Raw genomic sequence first — 19,867 nt, 5'->3', positions numbered from 1 at the left:
TACCATCATCAAAATAGTAATGCACTAATCAAAGAATTTTAAGTATGCAGGTCTCAAGCAAGAAAAATTGTTATGTCCTGTACTATTTGCCAAAAAATTCCTAGGCTTCTGCCACTGGAGAGCAATTACCCCAGAGTTTTAAAGCATTATGATATTTGGCAAATGGACACTATTTCTTTTTCTTCATTTGGTAAACTACAATATATTACTGTGTCTATTGACAAATATTCTCATTTAATTCATGCAACTTGTCATACAGGAGAAAAAGTTGGCTTTGTTCAACAACATTGTTAGTCAGCATCTGCTTCTATGCATGTTCCATGTACCATAAAATCTGAGAATTGGCCTTCATACATAAGCAAATCATAACAATCCTTTTTTCAACTCTGGCATATTAAACACAAATTCTTTATAACTCTTATAAGGATAGGCAATTGTATAAAGAGTATATCTGTACTTAAAACTCAATTAAATAAACAAAAGGAGAAAAATACAGTTACCCCCAAAAGCACAGTTAGAGTTTCTATATTTACATTAGTTTTTTAAATCCTGATGCAAACAGCAAATTGACCATTACCGAGCTTCATTGGTCAGCAGCCAATGATGAAGTCCAGCATAGAGCTCAAGTTCTCTGGAAAGCCATCAACACAGGAAAGTTTGAAGGACCAATACATTTATAACTAATAATGTGGTTCAAGACTATGCTTATGTCTTAACAGGCAATGGATTCAAGATATGGCTGCCATTCAATAATATACAACTCTTGCAGGAGACATGGATGAGCCTGGAGGCAGCCCCTTATAATGGCTACACCTATTTGAGCCCACCAGAAGATGATCCAATCTGACCAAACTTGTCCCTGGGATCAATATAAAGGAGGGAAGAAGATTTAGCTCCCTGGAGCTAAGATGGAGTCCCTGAGAAATGCCCTGAAGTCATAGGTTGTGGGAGGTGAAAAGGTGTTCCAACACTAATAACACAGGGTATTAGAAGTTAGCTAGTTCTGCAAGGGGGGATGATACAAGCATATAAATAGCCCCTGGGGAACTTACAGAGTTCTCACAGAACCCAATAAACTGCATGCCTATTTTTGTGTTTGATGAATCTATACAGATAATATATTTAACTGTCTATCTATATTTATCCATTTGTCTGTTTTGTAAATAGATGTTCCTTTTATTTTGAGCTGAACAATTTTTCTTTTTTTTCTCTCTCTTTTTCAATTTTTGACCATTTGATCAAAGATTTGTTTGAGATGTATTGCATTTTTGGATCATTTGATCAAAGGTTTGTTTGAGTTATAGATTTACAAAGCATGCTTCCATCTAGTTTGCCAGCTGGTCCAAATGATACAAAGTCTGAATATACAAATGTAATATATATTTTTGTATATTATTGACTTAAGAGTCTGTCAATGTTTGAAAAATAATATTATGATTGGGTTTTTTCATAAACATCAAAAAAGATTATTAAGATAAGTAATCAAACTCCCTTGGGATTGGGATTGTTTCACAGGACTCCAATTGATAAGTGAGAAAGAAATTGCCTGGTAACATTTTTAACCCTTTCATATCTGTTGATCAGAGGCCCCAATGATCACCATATCTTATGGGAGACACCGTAGTTAAAGTATATAAAATATATTATTGTATTATGTTCACATTAGCCATCATCAAAAATTAATATAATGAGATTCTTGCTTAAAAATGCTTGGATACAAAGATTTCATGTGGTTATGACAAATGATTGTTATTAACCTCATAATATATGAATGTACTCACGCTTCCAGATGCAGGTGTTTTAAAATGTAAAATAGGGGTTGTTTGTGGTAACAAAATTTTGTTTCATATTCAGACCTTTCTTGATGCCAAAAACGTCTGAGGTTCACATTCCACTAATGGTCAATAAGTTAGATAAAAGATTCATATGTATTATATAGGGATATTTGATTAAAAGGGGTATTCCATGTCAAAACAAAAGTCAGATATGTTACACAATGTCATGCTTGTCATGCTATAATGTTATATATGATTTTGATTTCTGTTTTCCTGTGTAAAACATGCAATTGTTAACAAACTGTAGATATTCAAATGTTAAAATATCCATGGATAATAGAAAAAAAAAGTTCCATTTAATATTCTATGGTGAAGGGTTCTGGTAAAGATGGCAGATAGATAACAGGAGGCTATAGAGGCTCTCTCAGTTAGTCAATTTAGATTCCAAAAGTAATATAGCGTGGGAAGATCTGAACAGAGGGAGATGGATCCACCCAACCCAGGAACATACTAAGCTGAGAGAAACCAATTAAAGGTACAGTCCTGGTGATAATGTTGGAACAGCTAAAGGCCGGTGGTCCCATTGCAGCACTTGAATTTGCACAGCCGAGACTTACCAGGCTGCCAAAAGCCTGCCACTTCAATTCACTGGAGATGCACTCACACTGACGACAGGAGTCAGCAAGCCTAACAGAGAGCTGAGCTGGCGGGGAACTTGCAAAGACCTGTGGTAAGTGACGGCAATAAAACCAATCCACAGCAAAAGGGGCTCTAAACAGATGACATTCTGGGACCAGGCAGACTGGTGAGAACAAGGAGCAGCAATGACTTCAGTCAGCTGCTCCCTTCTCAAGTGTGATAGGTGGGATCTGCTTGGCCTGGGTCATGCACTGGGCTGAGACTCAGTAGTTTGGCCCAAACCAAGTCACTATGCCTGGCAGTGCACTCTAATTCAGCGAAGCCCTCAGCAGATTGATTGACCTGGAAGGGAGAGCCCAGCATATGCTGCCCCTGTTTGTACCTCCTTAGTACACTACAGTGGGCAGGGGCACCTAGTCCGTGCACTTCATGTGAACTGTAACCATCAAAGAAAGAAACTGGGGCCTCCTATATACACTATATGGAAGGAACAAACAATATGAGAAAAAGAAGCAACAAGAAAGTGTCCCCAGCCCCCAACCCTGAGAACATTGGTGCAGGAAAGGTAAATGCAAAGGAGATTGAGGACGGCAAACATGCAATATCAGACACGGCACCAGTGGACATAAAGTGATATGTCCAGGACCTCCTAGACGAGTTCAAAAGTGAAATATTCAACAAGTAAAGTGAGATATTAATAGATTAATAAAAGCAATGCTAAGCACTTCTCAAGAAGACACAGATGGAAGAATGGAAGAAAACAAAAAAAAAGGATGAAGAATATAAAGAAAACATAGAATACATGAAGCAGGTTCAAAGAGATTATCAGTAAATTAAAAATTCCATTGAAAGCTGGCAAAATTGCTTGAAAGAAACTAAAGACATATTATCCAAATTGGAGGACAGGATTGCAATGTGGGATCATGAAAGGAAACATTTCTTAAAAATAACAAGGAAAAAAGCAGTAAGAGTACATGACAAGATGAGAAGATGACAAGAGGATCTGTAACTTAAGAATGAAGAATGTGTATGAAGAAGCAGGGGTACAACTAAGGAACTACAAAGGCTATTCACAGAAATAATTAAGGAAAACTTCCCAAACATAGGAAAAAGAAATGATATTCAGATGTATGAGGCATATGGAACCACAGTCACCTTCAACCAAAACATAACTACACCCAAGCATATAATAAATGGCCTAGATACACTAACTTAAGGAAGAAAAGAGAAAATTGCAGGCTAAGTGGATCAAGAGGTAGGGTCCACCGAGATGCTTTTAAGAGGAAATATAATTAACCTGAAGAAGGGTATATGGAATGAAAATCAAAACTGAGAAAACAGTACTCTATGTGATAGGGAACCAGAAAGTAATAGGGGCAACTGGGCCAGTATTTATAGATAGGTTGGAAAGACAGGCTTTTATAGGTAAAGAAATACAACTAGAGATCAAGTCCAGGAGGGAGACGGTTTGGAACCACTTAGGTAAAGAGCATTTTGCCCTCACAATATAAAACTGAGGTTGTTATAGAGACCCACAATTTCACAGTACACCCTGGGGGTATTAAAGGGGAGGAATACTCTTAAAAAAGACAGCAGAAGATATTGCTAATAGTGTATCAGGAATTAAAACCCATATTACTCACACCACTTTGCTTAGATAGAACTTATTCCAACCCAGTTAGTATACAAGCACTAGATCTGAAGGCCCAGACAGCTATACCAAATATATCAGGATATAGCACTGTCTTAGTTACTTTTTACTCATCGCTGAGACAAAATACCTGAAGCCCAAAGTTGGGAAAGGAAAGCTTTATTTCTTACAGTTTTTGGAGGTTTCAGTCCACACTCAGTTGGCTCCAAGACAGGCAGGCATGGCTGGGCTGCAGTTCATGGTGGCCGCCAACAGCAAGCTCAAACCAGCAAAGAAAGAGAACACACCTTCTTCCTGCCATTACATCACATCCTGGCTCCACCCCCATGTGGGTGGAGCACTGACACAATCAACCCAAGCACTAGACAATGAACAAATAACACATGCACAATTCAAACTCATGAGGGCTGGGGGACACAGACATAAACCATGACAAGCACAGTAATTATCATTAATTTCCTATTAACTTAATCTGGATCCCTACATAACTTATACTCTTATATCATGACTGATCTTATTTAAATCAGGTTTGTTTGATTGCTGTTTGTTATTGGCATGTTTTATTCAAAACTATTAAGGATTATAGTATCAAATCTGAGAGTATAGACAAGTATACTGAAAATGACTATGTTTCACTAACGATACCATTCTGGTTTGATTATTACCTGTTTTTGTAGTTCTACACTATCTACAAAGTTGTATTTCTATTAATACTGTTATATACTGATATATTCAATTATACTATATCTGATGATATAGCCAATTCTATTGAGGATAATGAGACAACACAGTAACCATGGTAGAACCCCTTGTACAGCAGTTTTATATGTCTTTTTAGTTTTATGTGTCTATAGGAATATGTTTTGTTCTGTCCTGGTTGTTCTGTTTCCCCCTCTAATAGAGAAAGGATATAAATACATGTTAAAACTCATGCTTATGTAAAAACCTATAAACAGTTTATGAGAACTGATCTTATGACACATGATGAAATGAACAAATACTTTGAAGCAAAAAAAAAAAAAAAAAAAAAAAAAAAAAAAAAAAAAAGGTCCAGTGCTGATTTCAGAGTGCCTTGATGTAAAATCCAGCAATACTATTATTCTTTGTTCAGAGTGATTTTAGTCTGCTTTGGTTTTTTATTCTCAACATAAATGAAGATATGGATAAATGCATTTATGTTTAAATGTATAGGATTGATAACCATATTACTAAGCTTTTATTAGATAGTTGAACAGAACTATTTGCAGTCTCACTGTTTGAATTCCCATTTATATGTTCCACTTTTGTATCTTGAACAATTATTTATAAGAGGACAATATGTAAACATCAACTAGTGATTTATTACTGTTTATCTTTTTCTTTGAAAGTATGTACTATTTCTACCAGTTTTCTGTTTTCCTTTTCTTTCTTAAAATAAAATTTAAAAAAATAATATTCTATGGTGTTTCATATTTAGTTAAGGCAATAATGTTAAGCTTATTGCCTCTAATACACAGTATTGTTATCAATCTTTTTTCTGGATATTAAACAACTGAGGTTTAGAGACCAAAAATTAAAATTAAAATTAAAAACACAGCTGTGTTGAAAGTATAGGCAGTCTTTTGGTCCCATCCTTTCAAGATCAGTGAGAAACCAGCACATAAAAAACCTCTGCATGCATCATTCATAGATACTCAGTGAGACCCTTCTCTTCTGATCAAGAAGATTATGAGACCACAGAGGAAAATGATCTTTGATGAATGGTAGGCCTAAGGAGAGTTACCAGGAGATAAAGTCTCCCAAGCTCTCATAGAAAGAAACTTGGTTAAACAATGACAATGACTCATTCTCATGGTTGACACTGACTATTGAGTGAAGAGTTGCTATGCATGGTTCCAAGACAATTTCTGAGATCTAAACGATCTTCATAGATTACAAAAATTTGATTGCATTTAACACAAGACTCATCTTAACTTGTCTTGAATCTCTTACAGAAAAGTAAAATTTCAAAAGTTATAATAAAAAGCCATAGTAAAATACTAACAGTAAAAGAAACTCAAATCTCTAACACCTTCTGACAATTGCTGGCTATACTAGTAACTGACTATTAGATTAATGAACTGTACAGAATGTTAACTGTGAGAGTTCTCCTAACACAACTTCTCCAAACTTCAACTGAGTACCCATCAAATGCAAAAACTAAATATAAGGGACAAATATGTTAGAAGCCATTGAAACTGGAAATTGAACAAACATGCAGGACTGCTGCATGGTTGCATCAAGATAAAATAAAGGCTGAAGACAGCTGGTTACAACTCCAAAGAACTAAATGAAGATTGTAGCCACAGGCATTTCACTCCTGTAGTGAAATGCAAAATGGAGATATTCTCCTAAGATACTTCTCCTTGTTAGTGTAATTTGTTACCTGCAAAGTCCTTGAACCACTCCCAAGGTCTATTCAGTTTTCTGTGTTTTTTGGAAAAAAAAAAAAAAAAAAAAAAAAAAAAAAAAAACAGTAAATATAGGCTGGCCAGAGGCATTCCCTGTCTTAGCCACCAGAGTACCCAAACTCTGTGGAGGGTTTTGATCTTCCTGGAGCCCTAAAAATCATACCTCTTGTCGCATTTATTTTAAACCTTCACTGTACACTCATTTGGGAAATTGGAGATCTAGGCTATGTCCCTGATACATTTTTATTCAATTGTAGGTATTGTTTAATTTCTTCTTTAATTTTTTTCTGTGACCCATTGGTTTTTTAGGATATGGTCGTTTAATTATCATTTAATATTTATAAATTTCTTGTGTTTTTTGTCATTTATTTTCAGTTGTATTGCATTATGATCAGATGATATGCATGGAATTATTTCAGTTCCTTTGCATTCAGCTATGCATGTTCTGTTGGCTAGTACATGATGTATTTTAGAGAAAGACCCATGAGAAGCTAAGAAGAATGTGCATTCTGATTTTGTTGGGTGGAACACTCTGCACACATCTACTAGGTACATTTGTTCACAAGTTTGATTCAGTTCTGTTATTTCTTTGCTGATTTTTTGTTTGGTTATCTGTCTCTGTGACAATGGGGGATTAAGGTCCTCCCTCCAATATAACTATGATTGTTTATTTGATTTTTCAGGTTTGTTAAGGCTTGTCTTACATAATTGGGTGCTCCCATATTTGATACATATAAATTCATGATTGTAATCTCTTCCTCATCAAGTTTTCCCCTAACAAGTATGTACTGACCTTCTTTATCTCTTTTGATCATTCTTGAATTTCAAATTGTGTATAAACAGAAGCTACTCCTGCTGTTTTACTGTGTTCCTGTTGTGAAGAATGTTGTTTTCTGTCTATTGACTTTCAGTCTATGAATTTCATCCTGAGATAAATGTGTTTCTTGTACACACTATATTGATGGATTTTGTTTCTTAATCCAATCTGTCCAGTTTGTTTCCTTTTATTTGCAAGATTTGAGACCATATATGTTTATGGATATAACTGATACGTACTGACTTAGCACTGTTATAATTTCTTTCTGTTACTGATTGTATACTTTTTCTGTTTAATTGTTTTCCCTGCTTAGTGATTTCCTTCCATTGCTGTTGGTATTATAATTATCTTTGTCTTTCCTAGGGTGTCTTTCAGTGTTCTTTGTAGTGTTGGGTTTTTGGTCATAAATTTCTTCCGTGGTTGTGTGTCATGGAAGTATCTTATTTCTCCATCAATTTTTGAAGATAGTTTTGCAGGCTATATCAATCTGGGTTGAAAGCTGTTTTGTTTCAGGACAAATACTTTACTCCAAGCTCTTCTTGACTTGAAGGTTTGTGTTGAGAAATCTGCTGTGATTATGATAGGCTTTCCTTTATAGGTGATCTGTTTCTTTTCTCTGACAGCTTTTAGTATTCTGTTGTGGTAAATTTCTGACATCCTAATTATTATATGATCTGGTGAAGATTTATTTTATTATGGTTAACTGTGGTACTGTTTGCCTCACTTATCTGTATGCCAGATTCTCACCCCATATTTGGGAAACTTTCTGTTACTGTTTCTCTAAAGAGTGTTTGTATGTCATTTTGCTTTGATCCATTCATATCTAGCAATCTTATATTGTTTCTTTTTGCATCATCTTGCAGCTATTGAATTGTTTACTGTTTTCTTGTTATTTTCAATAGATCTTTACTTTCATGATTGTTAGCTTTCATCCTGTCTTCAAGTTCTGAGGATGAGTCTTTAGCTTCATTCAGTTGGTTTTGACAGCTTTCAATGGAATTTTATTTTCCTGAATATCTCTTTGAATCTGTTTCATGCATTCTAATTTTGCCTCATATTGTTTATTCAAGGTTTCCATCACTTTCTTATGTTCCTCTATTATTTAACAAAGAACTTTAGATACACACAATATTCTTTCATAGTATTTCTCATTTCATTTTTTACCTGAGAGATTATGTCTGATCTGATTTCCTTTATAGCTTCATGGAGTTGTTTCTCTACTTCAGTTGCTATCATTTCAGAAAGTCGAGTTGTGTGATTTCCAATGTGTTTAATTTCAGCATCTCTTAGGTTTGTTCTCAGTGGACTGGAGGACTGAGACTACATCTTGCTCTTTTATTTCCTCTGGGACCAATACAGCTGATTAAGCATCCTCTTGATGCTGACCTAGGCAGAGCTTCAGTCCTGTGATACCCTGTGGTCAGCTGAGGGGCACCCCCAAACTGTGGCATTGGAGACTTTGCTTTATATCCTGTGATGCTGGCTGGGTGTTTCCCTGATGTATGGCATTGAAGTGCTCTGGGATGCTGAGCTAGGCAGATCTCTGAACCTCCAGCAGCTAGTACATATGCATCCTTAGAGTGTGGTGCCAGGGCCTTGCTCCTGGCTGGATGGAATTTGGGACCACTGGAATCCAGAGACATAATATTGTTATGAACATTTAAATTGATATTAACTTTGTAAAGATATATATATATATATATATATATATATATATATATAATATTACTAGCACAATTAATACTGTGAGAATCCATTCACTACTAGGTGTTTATTAAGGTTAATATTTAATAAGGCCATTGCCAGAATTATGTTTCTAAAGTTATTGAAGCATTTTAAAATTTTGATAGTGTGTTTTGAAATGTATAGTCATAATGTCAACACATTTTGTGAGCTATTCTATGGTAATGTGATTACTTTAAAATACTAAGTGGAAACATAAAATCTAGACAAAAATTTTTCCATTTATGTCTTATGTGATATATATGTTGTTGAAATAAATCACCTACTAAATTATGAAACTTATAGGGGGCTGGGGATTTAGCTCAGTGACATAAGCGCCTGCCTTGCAAGCCGGCAGTCATGAGTTCGATCCCTGGTACCAATAAAAAGGAAAAAGAAAAAAAAAAAGTATGACACTTATGTATTAAGATAAGTATGTTAAAATTAAAATCAGTATATGTTAGATGATATTTCAGTTAATATGTCTGATTTTAATACAGATGCAAATTTTAATCATATTGTGATATAAAAATATCCCAAGGAATTTTTAAAATGAGGCTATATTTTTTGTCTTTTTCCTTTTTTTTTCGGTAAATGAGGCTATTTTTAACATTTGATGAATTTTGGAGTGTAAAAGAGCTTTAAAGAATTAAATATCAGGACTGGGGATTTAGCTCAGCGGCATAAGCGCCTGCCTTGCAAATAGGCAGTTGTGAGTTCGATCCCTGGTACCGATAAAAATGAAAAGAAAAAAAAAAAAGAATTAAATATCACAAGAAAACAAATACATTTAGAACAGTATACCACAGCTAGATTATATGCAAATACTTAAAAGCTACTAGAGTCTGACAAAGGTATTTATTAAATGAGAATAGAACTATTTGTGGCAAATGCAAACTTTAATTTTAATCCTGTTTTGCCTTTATTAGAAGCAGACTACATATGTGTTGAATTCTTTTGAAGTCAGAAGCCTATTCCAATGCTGTGATATTTGGATGAAAGAAAAAGCAACAGAGTGAGACATTTTTAGAGCCACTACTTCCCCAAGTCTATTTCATGAAGGCAAACTAAATTTTCTGTGGATTTAGTCAGTGATTCATTTTCATAAGCCTCCAGGACACTTTTCAAATTATGAAAAACAGATTTTTAATTATATTTTTAAAGATTGCATGCAGTATTCAAAAAAACAAATATATGAATCAATGTAATAAAAGCTATGACATAATTAAGTATATTATTTAAAATATTTTATTCTAATTACAGGTACCAAATGTAGTGTTTACTAAATGTTATGTATATTTATAAACAAAACATGTTCATTTTATATATTCCATATATATGTGCAAACATATATATTACCATTCAAATGATTATAAAGTCAAAAGCATCTAAATATCCAACTATAAAAAAACCAAGTGAAAACTCATAACCACACAAAAAACAAGCAAACTAAAAATAATAAGAAATGCCTACTTTAAAAACTGAAGCCCTCTTTTATTTCTTTCTGTTTGATATAATTATGTAATCTAAAAATCATATAAATCATAGATGACAATCTTATTTCTCTCATCTGCATATACAACTTTATTCTGTATCAATATGGACTTCATAAACCTTTTAATTTTTCATTTCTTGAACAAGAAAATTTTTTAAAATTTTACAGTAAAATAGAAATTTAAGAGACAAAATGAGTAAATATTAGAGGAGGATATGGAAACATATCCAATACATGAACTAATAACTAATGACATTTAAAATAATTTTATGCCTTCTTTAACACCATATGTTCATTTTGGTTCAGTAACTGTAACATTAATGTATTATTCTAGTGTAATTTTAGAAGACACTGCAGATGAGGTATCTAGAAACTTTGTGTGCTATTTTTTCAGGTTTTTGTAAATATTTTGTGATTTTTATTTTTAAGACTGTGGACAAGAAAGCACTGTGATGCTGTTGAAAGATGAAAGATGACCATATTTGAACTTTTTCTTGAATTCAATAGAGCTTAGAACACATGTGTGGGATATTCCTTCTCATGAGTAATGAAAAACATTGTTCTTAAGTCATTTGAGATTATTGCATAGCTTCTATTTGTTAATTGCACTTCATACAGGTGGTACGCTTGTAGGACTTGATCAGTTCTGATGATGACATGTCTCTAATCATTCAAGGAGTTAAAGATATTGGATAGATACTAACACATACTAATGGAAGAACAAATGGAGTATTCAATGAATTAGTTCATATAAGTAACAGTCTTTTAGCTTAAAGACTGAAGATCATTTTTTGTATTACAATAAAAACATATATAGATAAACACGAGTTAAATATCTTTTCAAGTAAAATAAATCTTACATATTTTCTATCTAGTATGATTTCTACCTTTTATACACTTCTGTTTTTTCAAGTCATTGCACTGATATTGTTGAAATAAAAATCAATTCTAAATCTGGGTTCTTTATTTTACAAATAACTTTGCCTTCCTACCTAGATATTAACCATTTATTTCTGCATGCAGATAGGACATTTTGATAAAATATATTTTTACTTTCTAGCATTGTTTTTCTAGATAGTCGGGTTCTCTTCAGTGATTATTTTGATTCAAAAACTTTTGAAAGTTTCAAAGATCACAATGATACATGGTTTCTGTTCATGAATCATAATGATACAATATTTCTATTCATGGAAATTATTTCAGATTTCCAAATTATATATACATAGGATAGATACTTGGCATATTTCCCAATCTTTTATGTATAATTCTTGTTCAATTCTTTTTATGTCCTTGTTAATTACTGCATATATTTTTTAGATATTTATATTTTAATTTTGGTAAAGCTTTGATTGACATTATGCAGTATTCTCACAAGTGTCTTCTTAACATTTTCTCCTTGTTCTCTGCATTTTTTTTTTCATATTGGTTCTTAAACTTTCTTTATCTAACTCTTCCTTGTTCTAATATGACATGCCCTTATCATACTTTTAATTTTACTTTTTCATTTAAAATATTAGGTTGAATAACTTTTCATATGGAAGAACATATTTTCTGGTTTACATTAACATTTCCTTAGTTTATTTTCTCTTTTCACTCCTTAGTTTGTTGAAAATGAGCTATATTGTGTTCATATTTTGATTTTGCAATATACAATATCCTTAAATAAAGTGCTTCAGCTGCTATCCATTTTCAAAGAAGGGATTTTCAAAATCTCTTCTGTCTCTGAGAAGCTTTCCCTCTATCAACTTTTACTACTCTCAAAATAATAACTTATTTTCAATTGCTTTTTTATATCTATTATCCATTTTAAAATACAGTGCACATTATGTGAACTTACAGAATAATGATTAGCTTTTCTAAAGTAGCTTTTCAAGATTCCATTGTGTCTTCACTCTGTCTTCAAAGTTTTGTCTTATCCTCACTGAGATTTTCCTCCAGTTTTAACCCCTTTTCCTCATCTTGTTGGTCTCATTTCCATTGTGTGATGATTTGCTTTGCATATGTATTTACATAATCTTGACCTTTGCAAAGACAGAATCTTGGGCAGGAGATTTTGCTCAGTAGTACAAGCATCTACCTGGCAAGTATGAAGTCAAGATTGTTCCCTGATACCAAACAAACAACCAAAGAAAACCTGAAAATTTCACTTTTATTCTTGGCTATTAGTCCTTTAGTAGTCAGTGGCAACAACACAATGTTTAGTGCTTTGATTAGTCTTGCTTTTGTCTTCCTATGTCTTCCTTCTACCAGTTTCCACATTTCTCTTCCATACAAATCTTTTGGTGGCTCCTGATCGCCTGCACCTGATATATAAACTGCTAGGGGATTTTGCGTTTCATTGTGACTGAGCCCAGGTAATACTTTTCATAACTATACCCATTTTTGTAAAAAAAAAAAAAAAAAAAAAATATACATATATATATATATATATATATATATATATATAGAGAGAGAGAGAGAGAGAGAGAGAGAGAGAGAGACAGACAGACATTTAGTATGAAAAGTTACATATTATTAGCATTGTCTTTACATAGGTTTGGAATGAGATGAGAAGTAAGTAGTGTTAATGTTTTTCCTGAGTCACTAAATTACCCAAATGGGATTTAAAATACCAGGCAGCAAAATAAAATATCAGAATACATTTTAAATACAGTGGTAGTGCACTTCACAAACTTGATATTTTCTATGATTCTTATCACTGACAGATTTGGGTGGGAACCAAATCAAATTTGATGGTTAGTTTGATGTTCACCAGAGAAATTTGATTCAGTTCTTATTGAGCAGTTTGGGATCAAAATCATGAAAAGAACTGAGTTTGTGAACCAAGGTATTACTGCTCTTTGCTACTCTTTATGAAAGTATAATTTCTATACCACTCTCTTCAGGGAAAAATAATGGTCAGTTTTAAAGGGCAGATTACTGTTCTTTCTCTCTGTATAAGCACGTCAAACAGCGTTTTCACTTACTCTGAAAAGGATACTTAGGATAAAATTAAAAATCAGTTTACTTAAAGTAGGGAAGGTCTGTAATTGAATAAATAATTTGAAGACAGTTTTGTATTCACTGTTTAAAACATTTCAACGTAAAATATATATACAAATGTTTGTACTTAATTATGTAGTAATTTTTTCCACAAATCACTAAGACCAATCAAATTACAAAAGGGTAGAGTGGCAAATAAATTATTATATTAAATATTCATATTTAATTAATTCAATTAAAAAACCACAAAGCCCACAAAATATTTTCTATTTCTTTTTTCATTTACTTCCTCCAGACAGGCAAGAATGCATGTTTTAGTCAAGGTTGGTTGACTGCAAAATAGTTCCCACAGATCGGTATTTGATTTCTGGTGTGGGCAATTCAGTGAATCATTTATTGAATCATGCACAGGTGTTCATTAAGAAAGCATCATAATCTAGTGGAAAGAGCAGCTATTCTCTCAAGATCATTCAAGTGCAAAATTACATTAGGGACAATGATAAGGGATTAAATGACCATAAGAGCTATCTTTATGCCTTATGTTATAAGCAATAGAAATGACCCTTATAGTCCCTATGGTCCCTGCAATAATGTATAGTCCTTTCAAAACTTTTTCCAGATACTCAGCATTTCCAGAGAGCATTGTATATTTGGGCAGATCCACTTTGGGCTTTCAGTATTGTTAAACAATTCTTTTTTTCTAGTGATTATATCCTTTAAAATTACAAAATTTTTAAAAATCCAAATTATTATTTCAAAATCCCTCTCTTCTCTAATGCTCTAGAACTACCTTTAATTGTGATACATAATTTAATCTTCTTCACATAAAAACATTAAAATCCAAATTAATGCGATGTGTGCATGTATCAAGGTATCACATGGTATCCAATCAGCATGTATAATTTTTATTTTTCATTTATTCATTTGAAATATTTAATTTTATAAAATCCATGAACCAGTGAAAATTTTAATTCTAAAAGTATAAAACATGTACTACTACTTTGAAGTTAACTCAATATATAGATAAAAAATTCTTTTATCACATTTGATCTTCTTTGCAGAATAATTTTTGTAAGATTTTGTGTCCAAGTAGGTCCTATCATTTCCTTATATCCCACTTGTTATCTAATACATTACAAATAGAAATCTGATTCTACCAGTTCCCTGAAAAATCTTCCTTTAAAATTCCTTTAAAATCTTCCCCAAATTACCTCCTTGACATCAAACTGAACAAGAACACATAAAACTTCATCTTACTTGGCTTTTAATGTTTCATAGGTCTTGCAATATGTCCTACTCAATGTATATTATTCTTCATTTCATGGTACTGACCACTTAAACTTTTATTTTGCTTAGTATTCATATTGATCTCATATTTATTTGAAAATACTATTGTGGTTCATATACTTCTCTATGGCTTCTGATTGATTAATAGACAATGACATGTGGTAGTCAGGAGTTGTGTGGAGAACAATTAGAATCAGGACACAGAATTTATAATATTGTTTATATGATCACTCAGGATTAACACAAAAAAGTGTAGGAAATGTATCCACAATACTAAAGACATAGAATATTTAGACAAGGGCCTGAATCCCACAGTAATGTCCTGCATGAGTCCAGATAAAGACCCAGGCCTCATGACAGTGCCTCCCATGAGTCCACCTGGAGGTCTAGAGTCCACAAGAAGGACTCACACATGTCTCTTTTACAGATGTGTGCAGGGAAGTCCCAAAGGTCAACAGTGCAAGCTAGAAAATCTATGCCACTGCAGTGAAGGAGCTGTGATGGTAGATTGAGGGTTCTATGCTGAAGCCAGGAAGCCATGCTCATAACAGACACCAGAGCTGTCCTGAAAAGCACCACAGCCATCCTCAGCTACATGAGGCCCTGAGCTCCTCTGACAATAAGAACAGTTGAGTACATGCCAGAAAGCCAGCATGATGAGTTTGTCCTGGAGATTAAATAGCACGCATCTTCCCCTCCAGAGCCAGGAAAACATCCTCAATGTAAAGACCAGAGATCCCCCCAAATAAACCACAGCCACTCTCACCAACAAGGTCCTGAGCTCCTCTGATGACAGTGGTTGAATACACATGGGAAACTAGTCATGATGAGCTCCTCTGGGAGAAGCAGTGGCTCAAACAGGAACACTTAGGAGAAGTCACAATGCCTTGCTCCTCTTCTCTACATCTCTATTTATGCTGGCAACTTTCCTCAGGTGGAACATCTACACTCAGCACCATGGTGATTTAATTCCACTGGCATTAAGTTGGCCACCAGTTTTTAATCTATAAGAAGCCCATTACTTCACAGGCATTGGAACTTCTTAGGATAATGTAGGGATAATAAGAGTGGTAATGTCATGCAACCCTGTTGCTAAAATAATAATAGCACTGCATGGCATGCATATATATTCTGAAAATTTAATGGGTGCTTGCAATAATAAAAATGAATATCACGATATGCATCTATTTTTGAAGTAAGAAAGTATAAACTCTGCTAATTCAATGCAGAAAGAGAAGGTTTTAATGACACCAATTTTAGATCCCTTTGATGGTGAGCGACTGGTCTATGACCTTAATTGTCATCACTTTAGCACAATAGATGTTCCTTTGAATGTAGTATTACATCTATTATATTCATAGTTATTTACAACCATTATAAGCACAGAGTTTTATTCTGTTTCTAATTGATTTGGGATATTTAAATTTATACAGGTTTTAGGACATATGCACTATTGCTCTGGTTTGACATTAAGATCCATAAATTAAGAGCTGAATTTCTGTCATTACTTTGTATTTCACTCTATTCCTATCACTTCTTAGCCACAGAACAATTTTCTCAGATTTGAGTACATGAGGAGTTACATTTGATAAACCTTAATTCCTACATTTAGAGTATTCAATTATTAATCTTTCAACTCAGATTATAAAATGAGACTATAATTTGTCAATAACATGTATATAAACTGATTGGTTTCATGTTATATAATGTTTTATAACTTCAAAGAGATTATTACGATTTGGAAATATTTTCATGGTTTTTCTTAACTTTTAATTAATTCTACTGAATGCTTCCATAGTAAACACTCCAAAATATCTCTGGTCTCATTCTTCAGATTTTTAAAGGAATTATTTTAATTAAGTAATTTTACTTCTTAGATCATCAAAATTAATATATTATGTGGTTTATAACTAATACAAAATTCATATAATTACATTAATGTAAATTAATATTGTATTAAATTTAATATATTAAAATTAATAGTTACAATGCTTTTTGTCATATTCATATAGTTTTATTTAATGTAACACAGGTGAGAAAATTCGAATATTAACATATTGGTCCAGAAATTTAAATTACTGAGAGGAACAGGAAGAATTTGAAAAGCTGAAGAGCCAGTGGTGCCAATAAGCCCTGATTTATATATATGAAAAGGAATCCTTGGAGAATCTAAGTGGAAATACAATTCTACAAGACAGATTCTCGAATGAAACTCCCCCTTTACTTTGTGACATAATTGTCTCCTAACTACCTGTTGTATACTATCTCATTGAACCCTTCACTCTCTTTCAATTGCACACCACCCTTCCACTGTTTCCTGTCCTATTTCTGCTTCTGCCTGAAGTGTAATTCTAGGCATTTTAGTTACTGATTTATTCTCTTGGAATCTTCATGCAAATGCTTGCATATCAAATGAGAAGAAACCTTTTCATCACTATATTATACAGTGCAACACCCTACCAGGTAAGTAGTCTGCTTCCTTTATTGACCTTTTCAGGTACTTCACAATATGTAGTGACACCTGACATACATAAATGTTTTATTTTTTTTTATTTTGTCCATATTATCTATCAGTTAATGAAGGCTCTCTAAAGACAGAAGCATTATATTCACTGTTTATTCTTGCACTCCAGCTCCTACAAAATGCATGGCCCATATAGTACATCCATTAAAGTTTAAAGAAAAAGTAAAATATACCTCAAAGACACTAAAATAGACATTAACAAAAGTAGGAGGAAATAATCTTCCAAGGAAGAGGTCAAAAATTCAGATTTTTTGAAAGTAAATTCAATTCCTAAACTGGGAGCTGATTTACAAAAAATGGTCTTTGAATTTGAGAAATATATTGTAATACCTTGTCTATATGTATAGCAGAAATTGTAGATTGATCTACATGTGCCCTTAACTGTGACTTAGTACTATTTTTGAAAAGACGTAAAAAATTAGGGTAATGATGAGTGATTGTAGATTTCTAGCATTAACATTAGAAGCCCTGGCATTCAATGCTTAAAGAACAATCATAGAAATTTAAGGAGTTAAGTTCCCCTATTAATATCATCAAACTCATCTTTTCTTATCTTTATGCGATAGTAAAAAGGTGCACTTAATATAACAATACAACAGATGCTGATATGCATAATGCATTCTAATAGTTTTTCTGTGGACAATTTTCACTTCTCTATAAAAACAACTTCATAAGGAGAAAAAATATATAAGCAGAAATTATATATATATATATATATATATTATATAACATACTATATTATATATAATACATTATACATATTATATAACATAATATACAGTACATTATATATTATATAATATGCTATATAATTATATAGAAGTATATATTGTATAACTTATAATATATATTATAATACAATATAGTCTTATATATTATATAACATGTTCATGTTATATGCCATGTATTATATAATATGTCATAATATATAATGTATGATATATAATGCATAAGGAATAATTCTATTTAGAATATATAATTATTTAATTCTTATATAAAACATCTAATATATAATTATTACTATATATATCCATATACATGATTTCTGCAAGTCATGTAGGCCTCTGGTCTTTCTTGGCATGACACTATTTTTAAAAGAAGTTCAACAGTCTTAAAAGTAAAATTAAACACAACTGAAGAATTATGCTAATAATCACCTGTTACTTATTGTTAGAACTTCAAGGTTTTAGTTTGATAAGATGATAATGTCTAGTTTAGGATTGTCTCAAAAACTAATTATTCAGGATTGAATTCGATGTATCATATTATGTCATATGTTATATCTAAGTTCACTCAAATTACTGTGATTATTTCTACTTTGTTTTCTCCTCACATGGAGTAGTTTCAGAACAGTGTAATACTTTCAAATACATAACTGAAAGTTTACTTCAGTTGCAGATAGTTTGCTAAGAGGATACACATGATAAACCATTTAATTTTAAAACACTTTTATTGGCAAATATTGTGAAAAAGAGTTGTTAGCAAACCATGTTCAGTTCTATGTATTAAACATTAAATTTATAGCATACAATTATGAAAAAATCCAACTAAAATCAGAAAGCAGATGGTGACATTGGTAGACAAACACAATTTTGCAATGAATACATTGTAACAGCTGATATAAATGTGGCACTGTCACTGTCTGCCTAGTTCATCAGGCTGTAATTTGCATTTAAAAGCTCCCTTGATACTGTGATCATTATTGTCTGGAAAGCAATTTTCTATAATAAACACACAGAAAAAGCAAATATATACTTTGTATGATGGTAATACTGAAAACTTTAAAACTTTATACTCAATATTAGAATGTCTTCAAACATTAAGTGAACATTTGATAAATTAAAATAGCCAAAATAACCTGTGCTTGGTTTTGTAGTCTAACACATTGTGGTGACAAATCCTCGGGCACTTTCTGCTCCAGCATGATTATAGAGTCCATGGCTACCACACAGTTTTTATAAATAAAAAGGAGAAAAAACTAAGCCAGCCATGCCTTTAAGATTTTATACAACATTAATTCTCAGATGTTGGCACGGTTGGTATTTGAGCAATATAGTCTATATTTTAATACCCACAATTTAAATTGAGAAATGTTTGGTTTCATGAACTTTTTATTCTTTCCAAAAGTACCCATTTGTTGCTACTGCACAATTAATTTTGCTTTATTGAGAAAACACATCTTTTCATTGACATGTTTTTAAAACCAACAATGATTTACATAATACAAAATATATTTGACCCATTTATTTTTATATGTAAATATTCCTGAAACTCACAATGTTTTCTCTATGTAACTACCTAGCACTACATAATTTGATATTAAATGATAACCACCTCTACTTCCCTAGAGAAATTATGTTAGAAAAAAAAACTGTAAAGGAATACTAACATCAGATACTTAAATGTCATATCTATTTTTCATTTAGCAACAAATTTCACAATAAGTACATATTTTTTTTTTATTTTGGAATCATTTTTGATGACAAGTGTGTAAGATATTAGGCTGAAAGTAATACAAACCTAATGTCTCATCAATTCACTAAAAG

Source organism: Cavia porcellus, unplaced genomic scaffold (assembly GCF_034190915.1).
Source record: "Cavia porcellus strain 051 isolate PalLab524CR breed Dunkin Hartley unplaced genomic scaffold, mCavPor4.1 scaffold_29, whole genome shotgun sequence".
Taxonomy (NCBI): domain Eukaryota; kingdom Metazoa; phylum Chordata; class Mammalia; order Rodentia; family Caviidae; genus Cavia; species Cavia porcellus.
Note: the sequence above shows the minus strand (reverse complement) of the source record.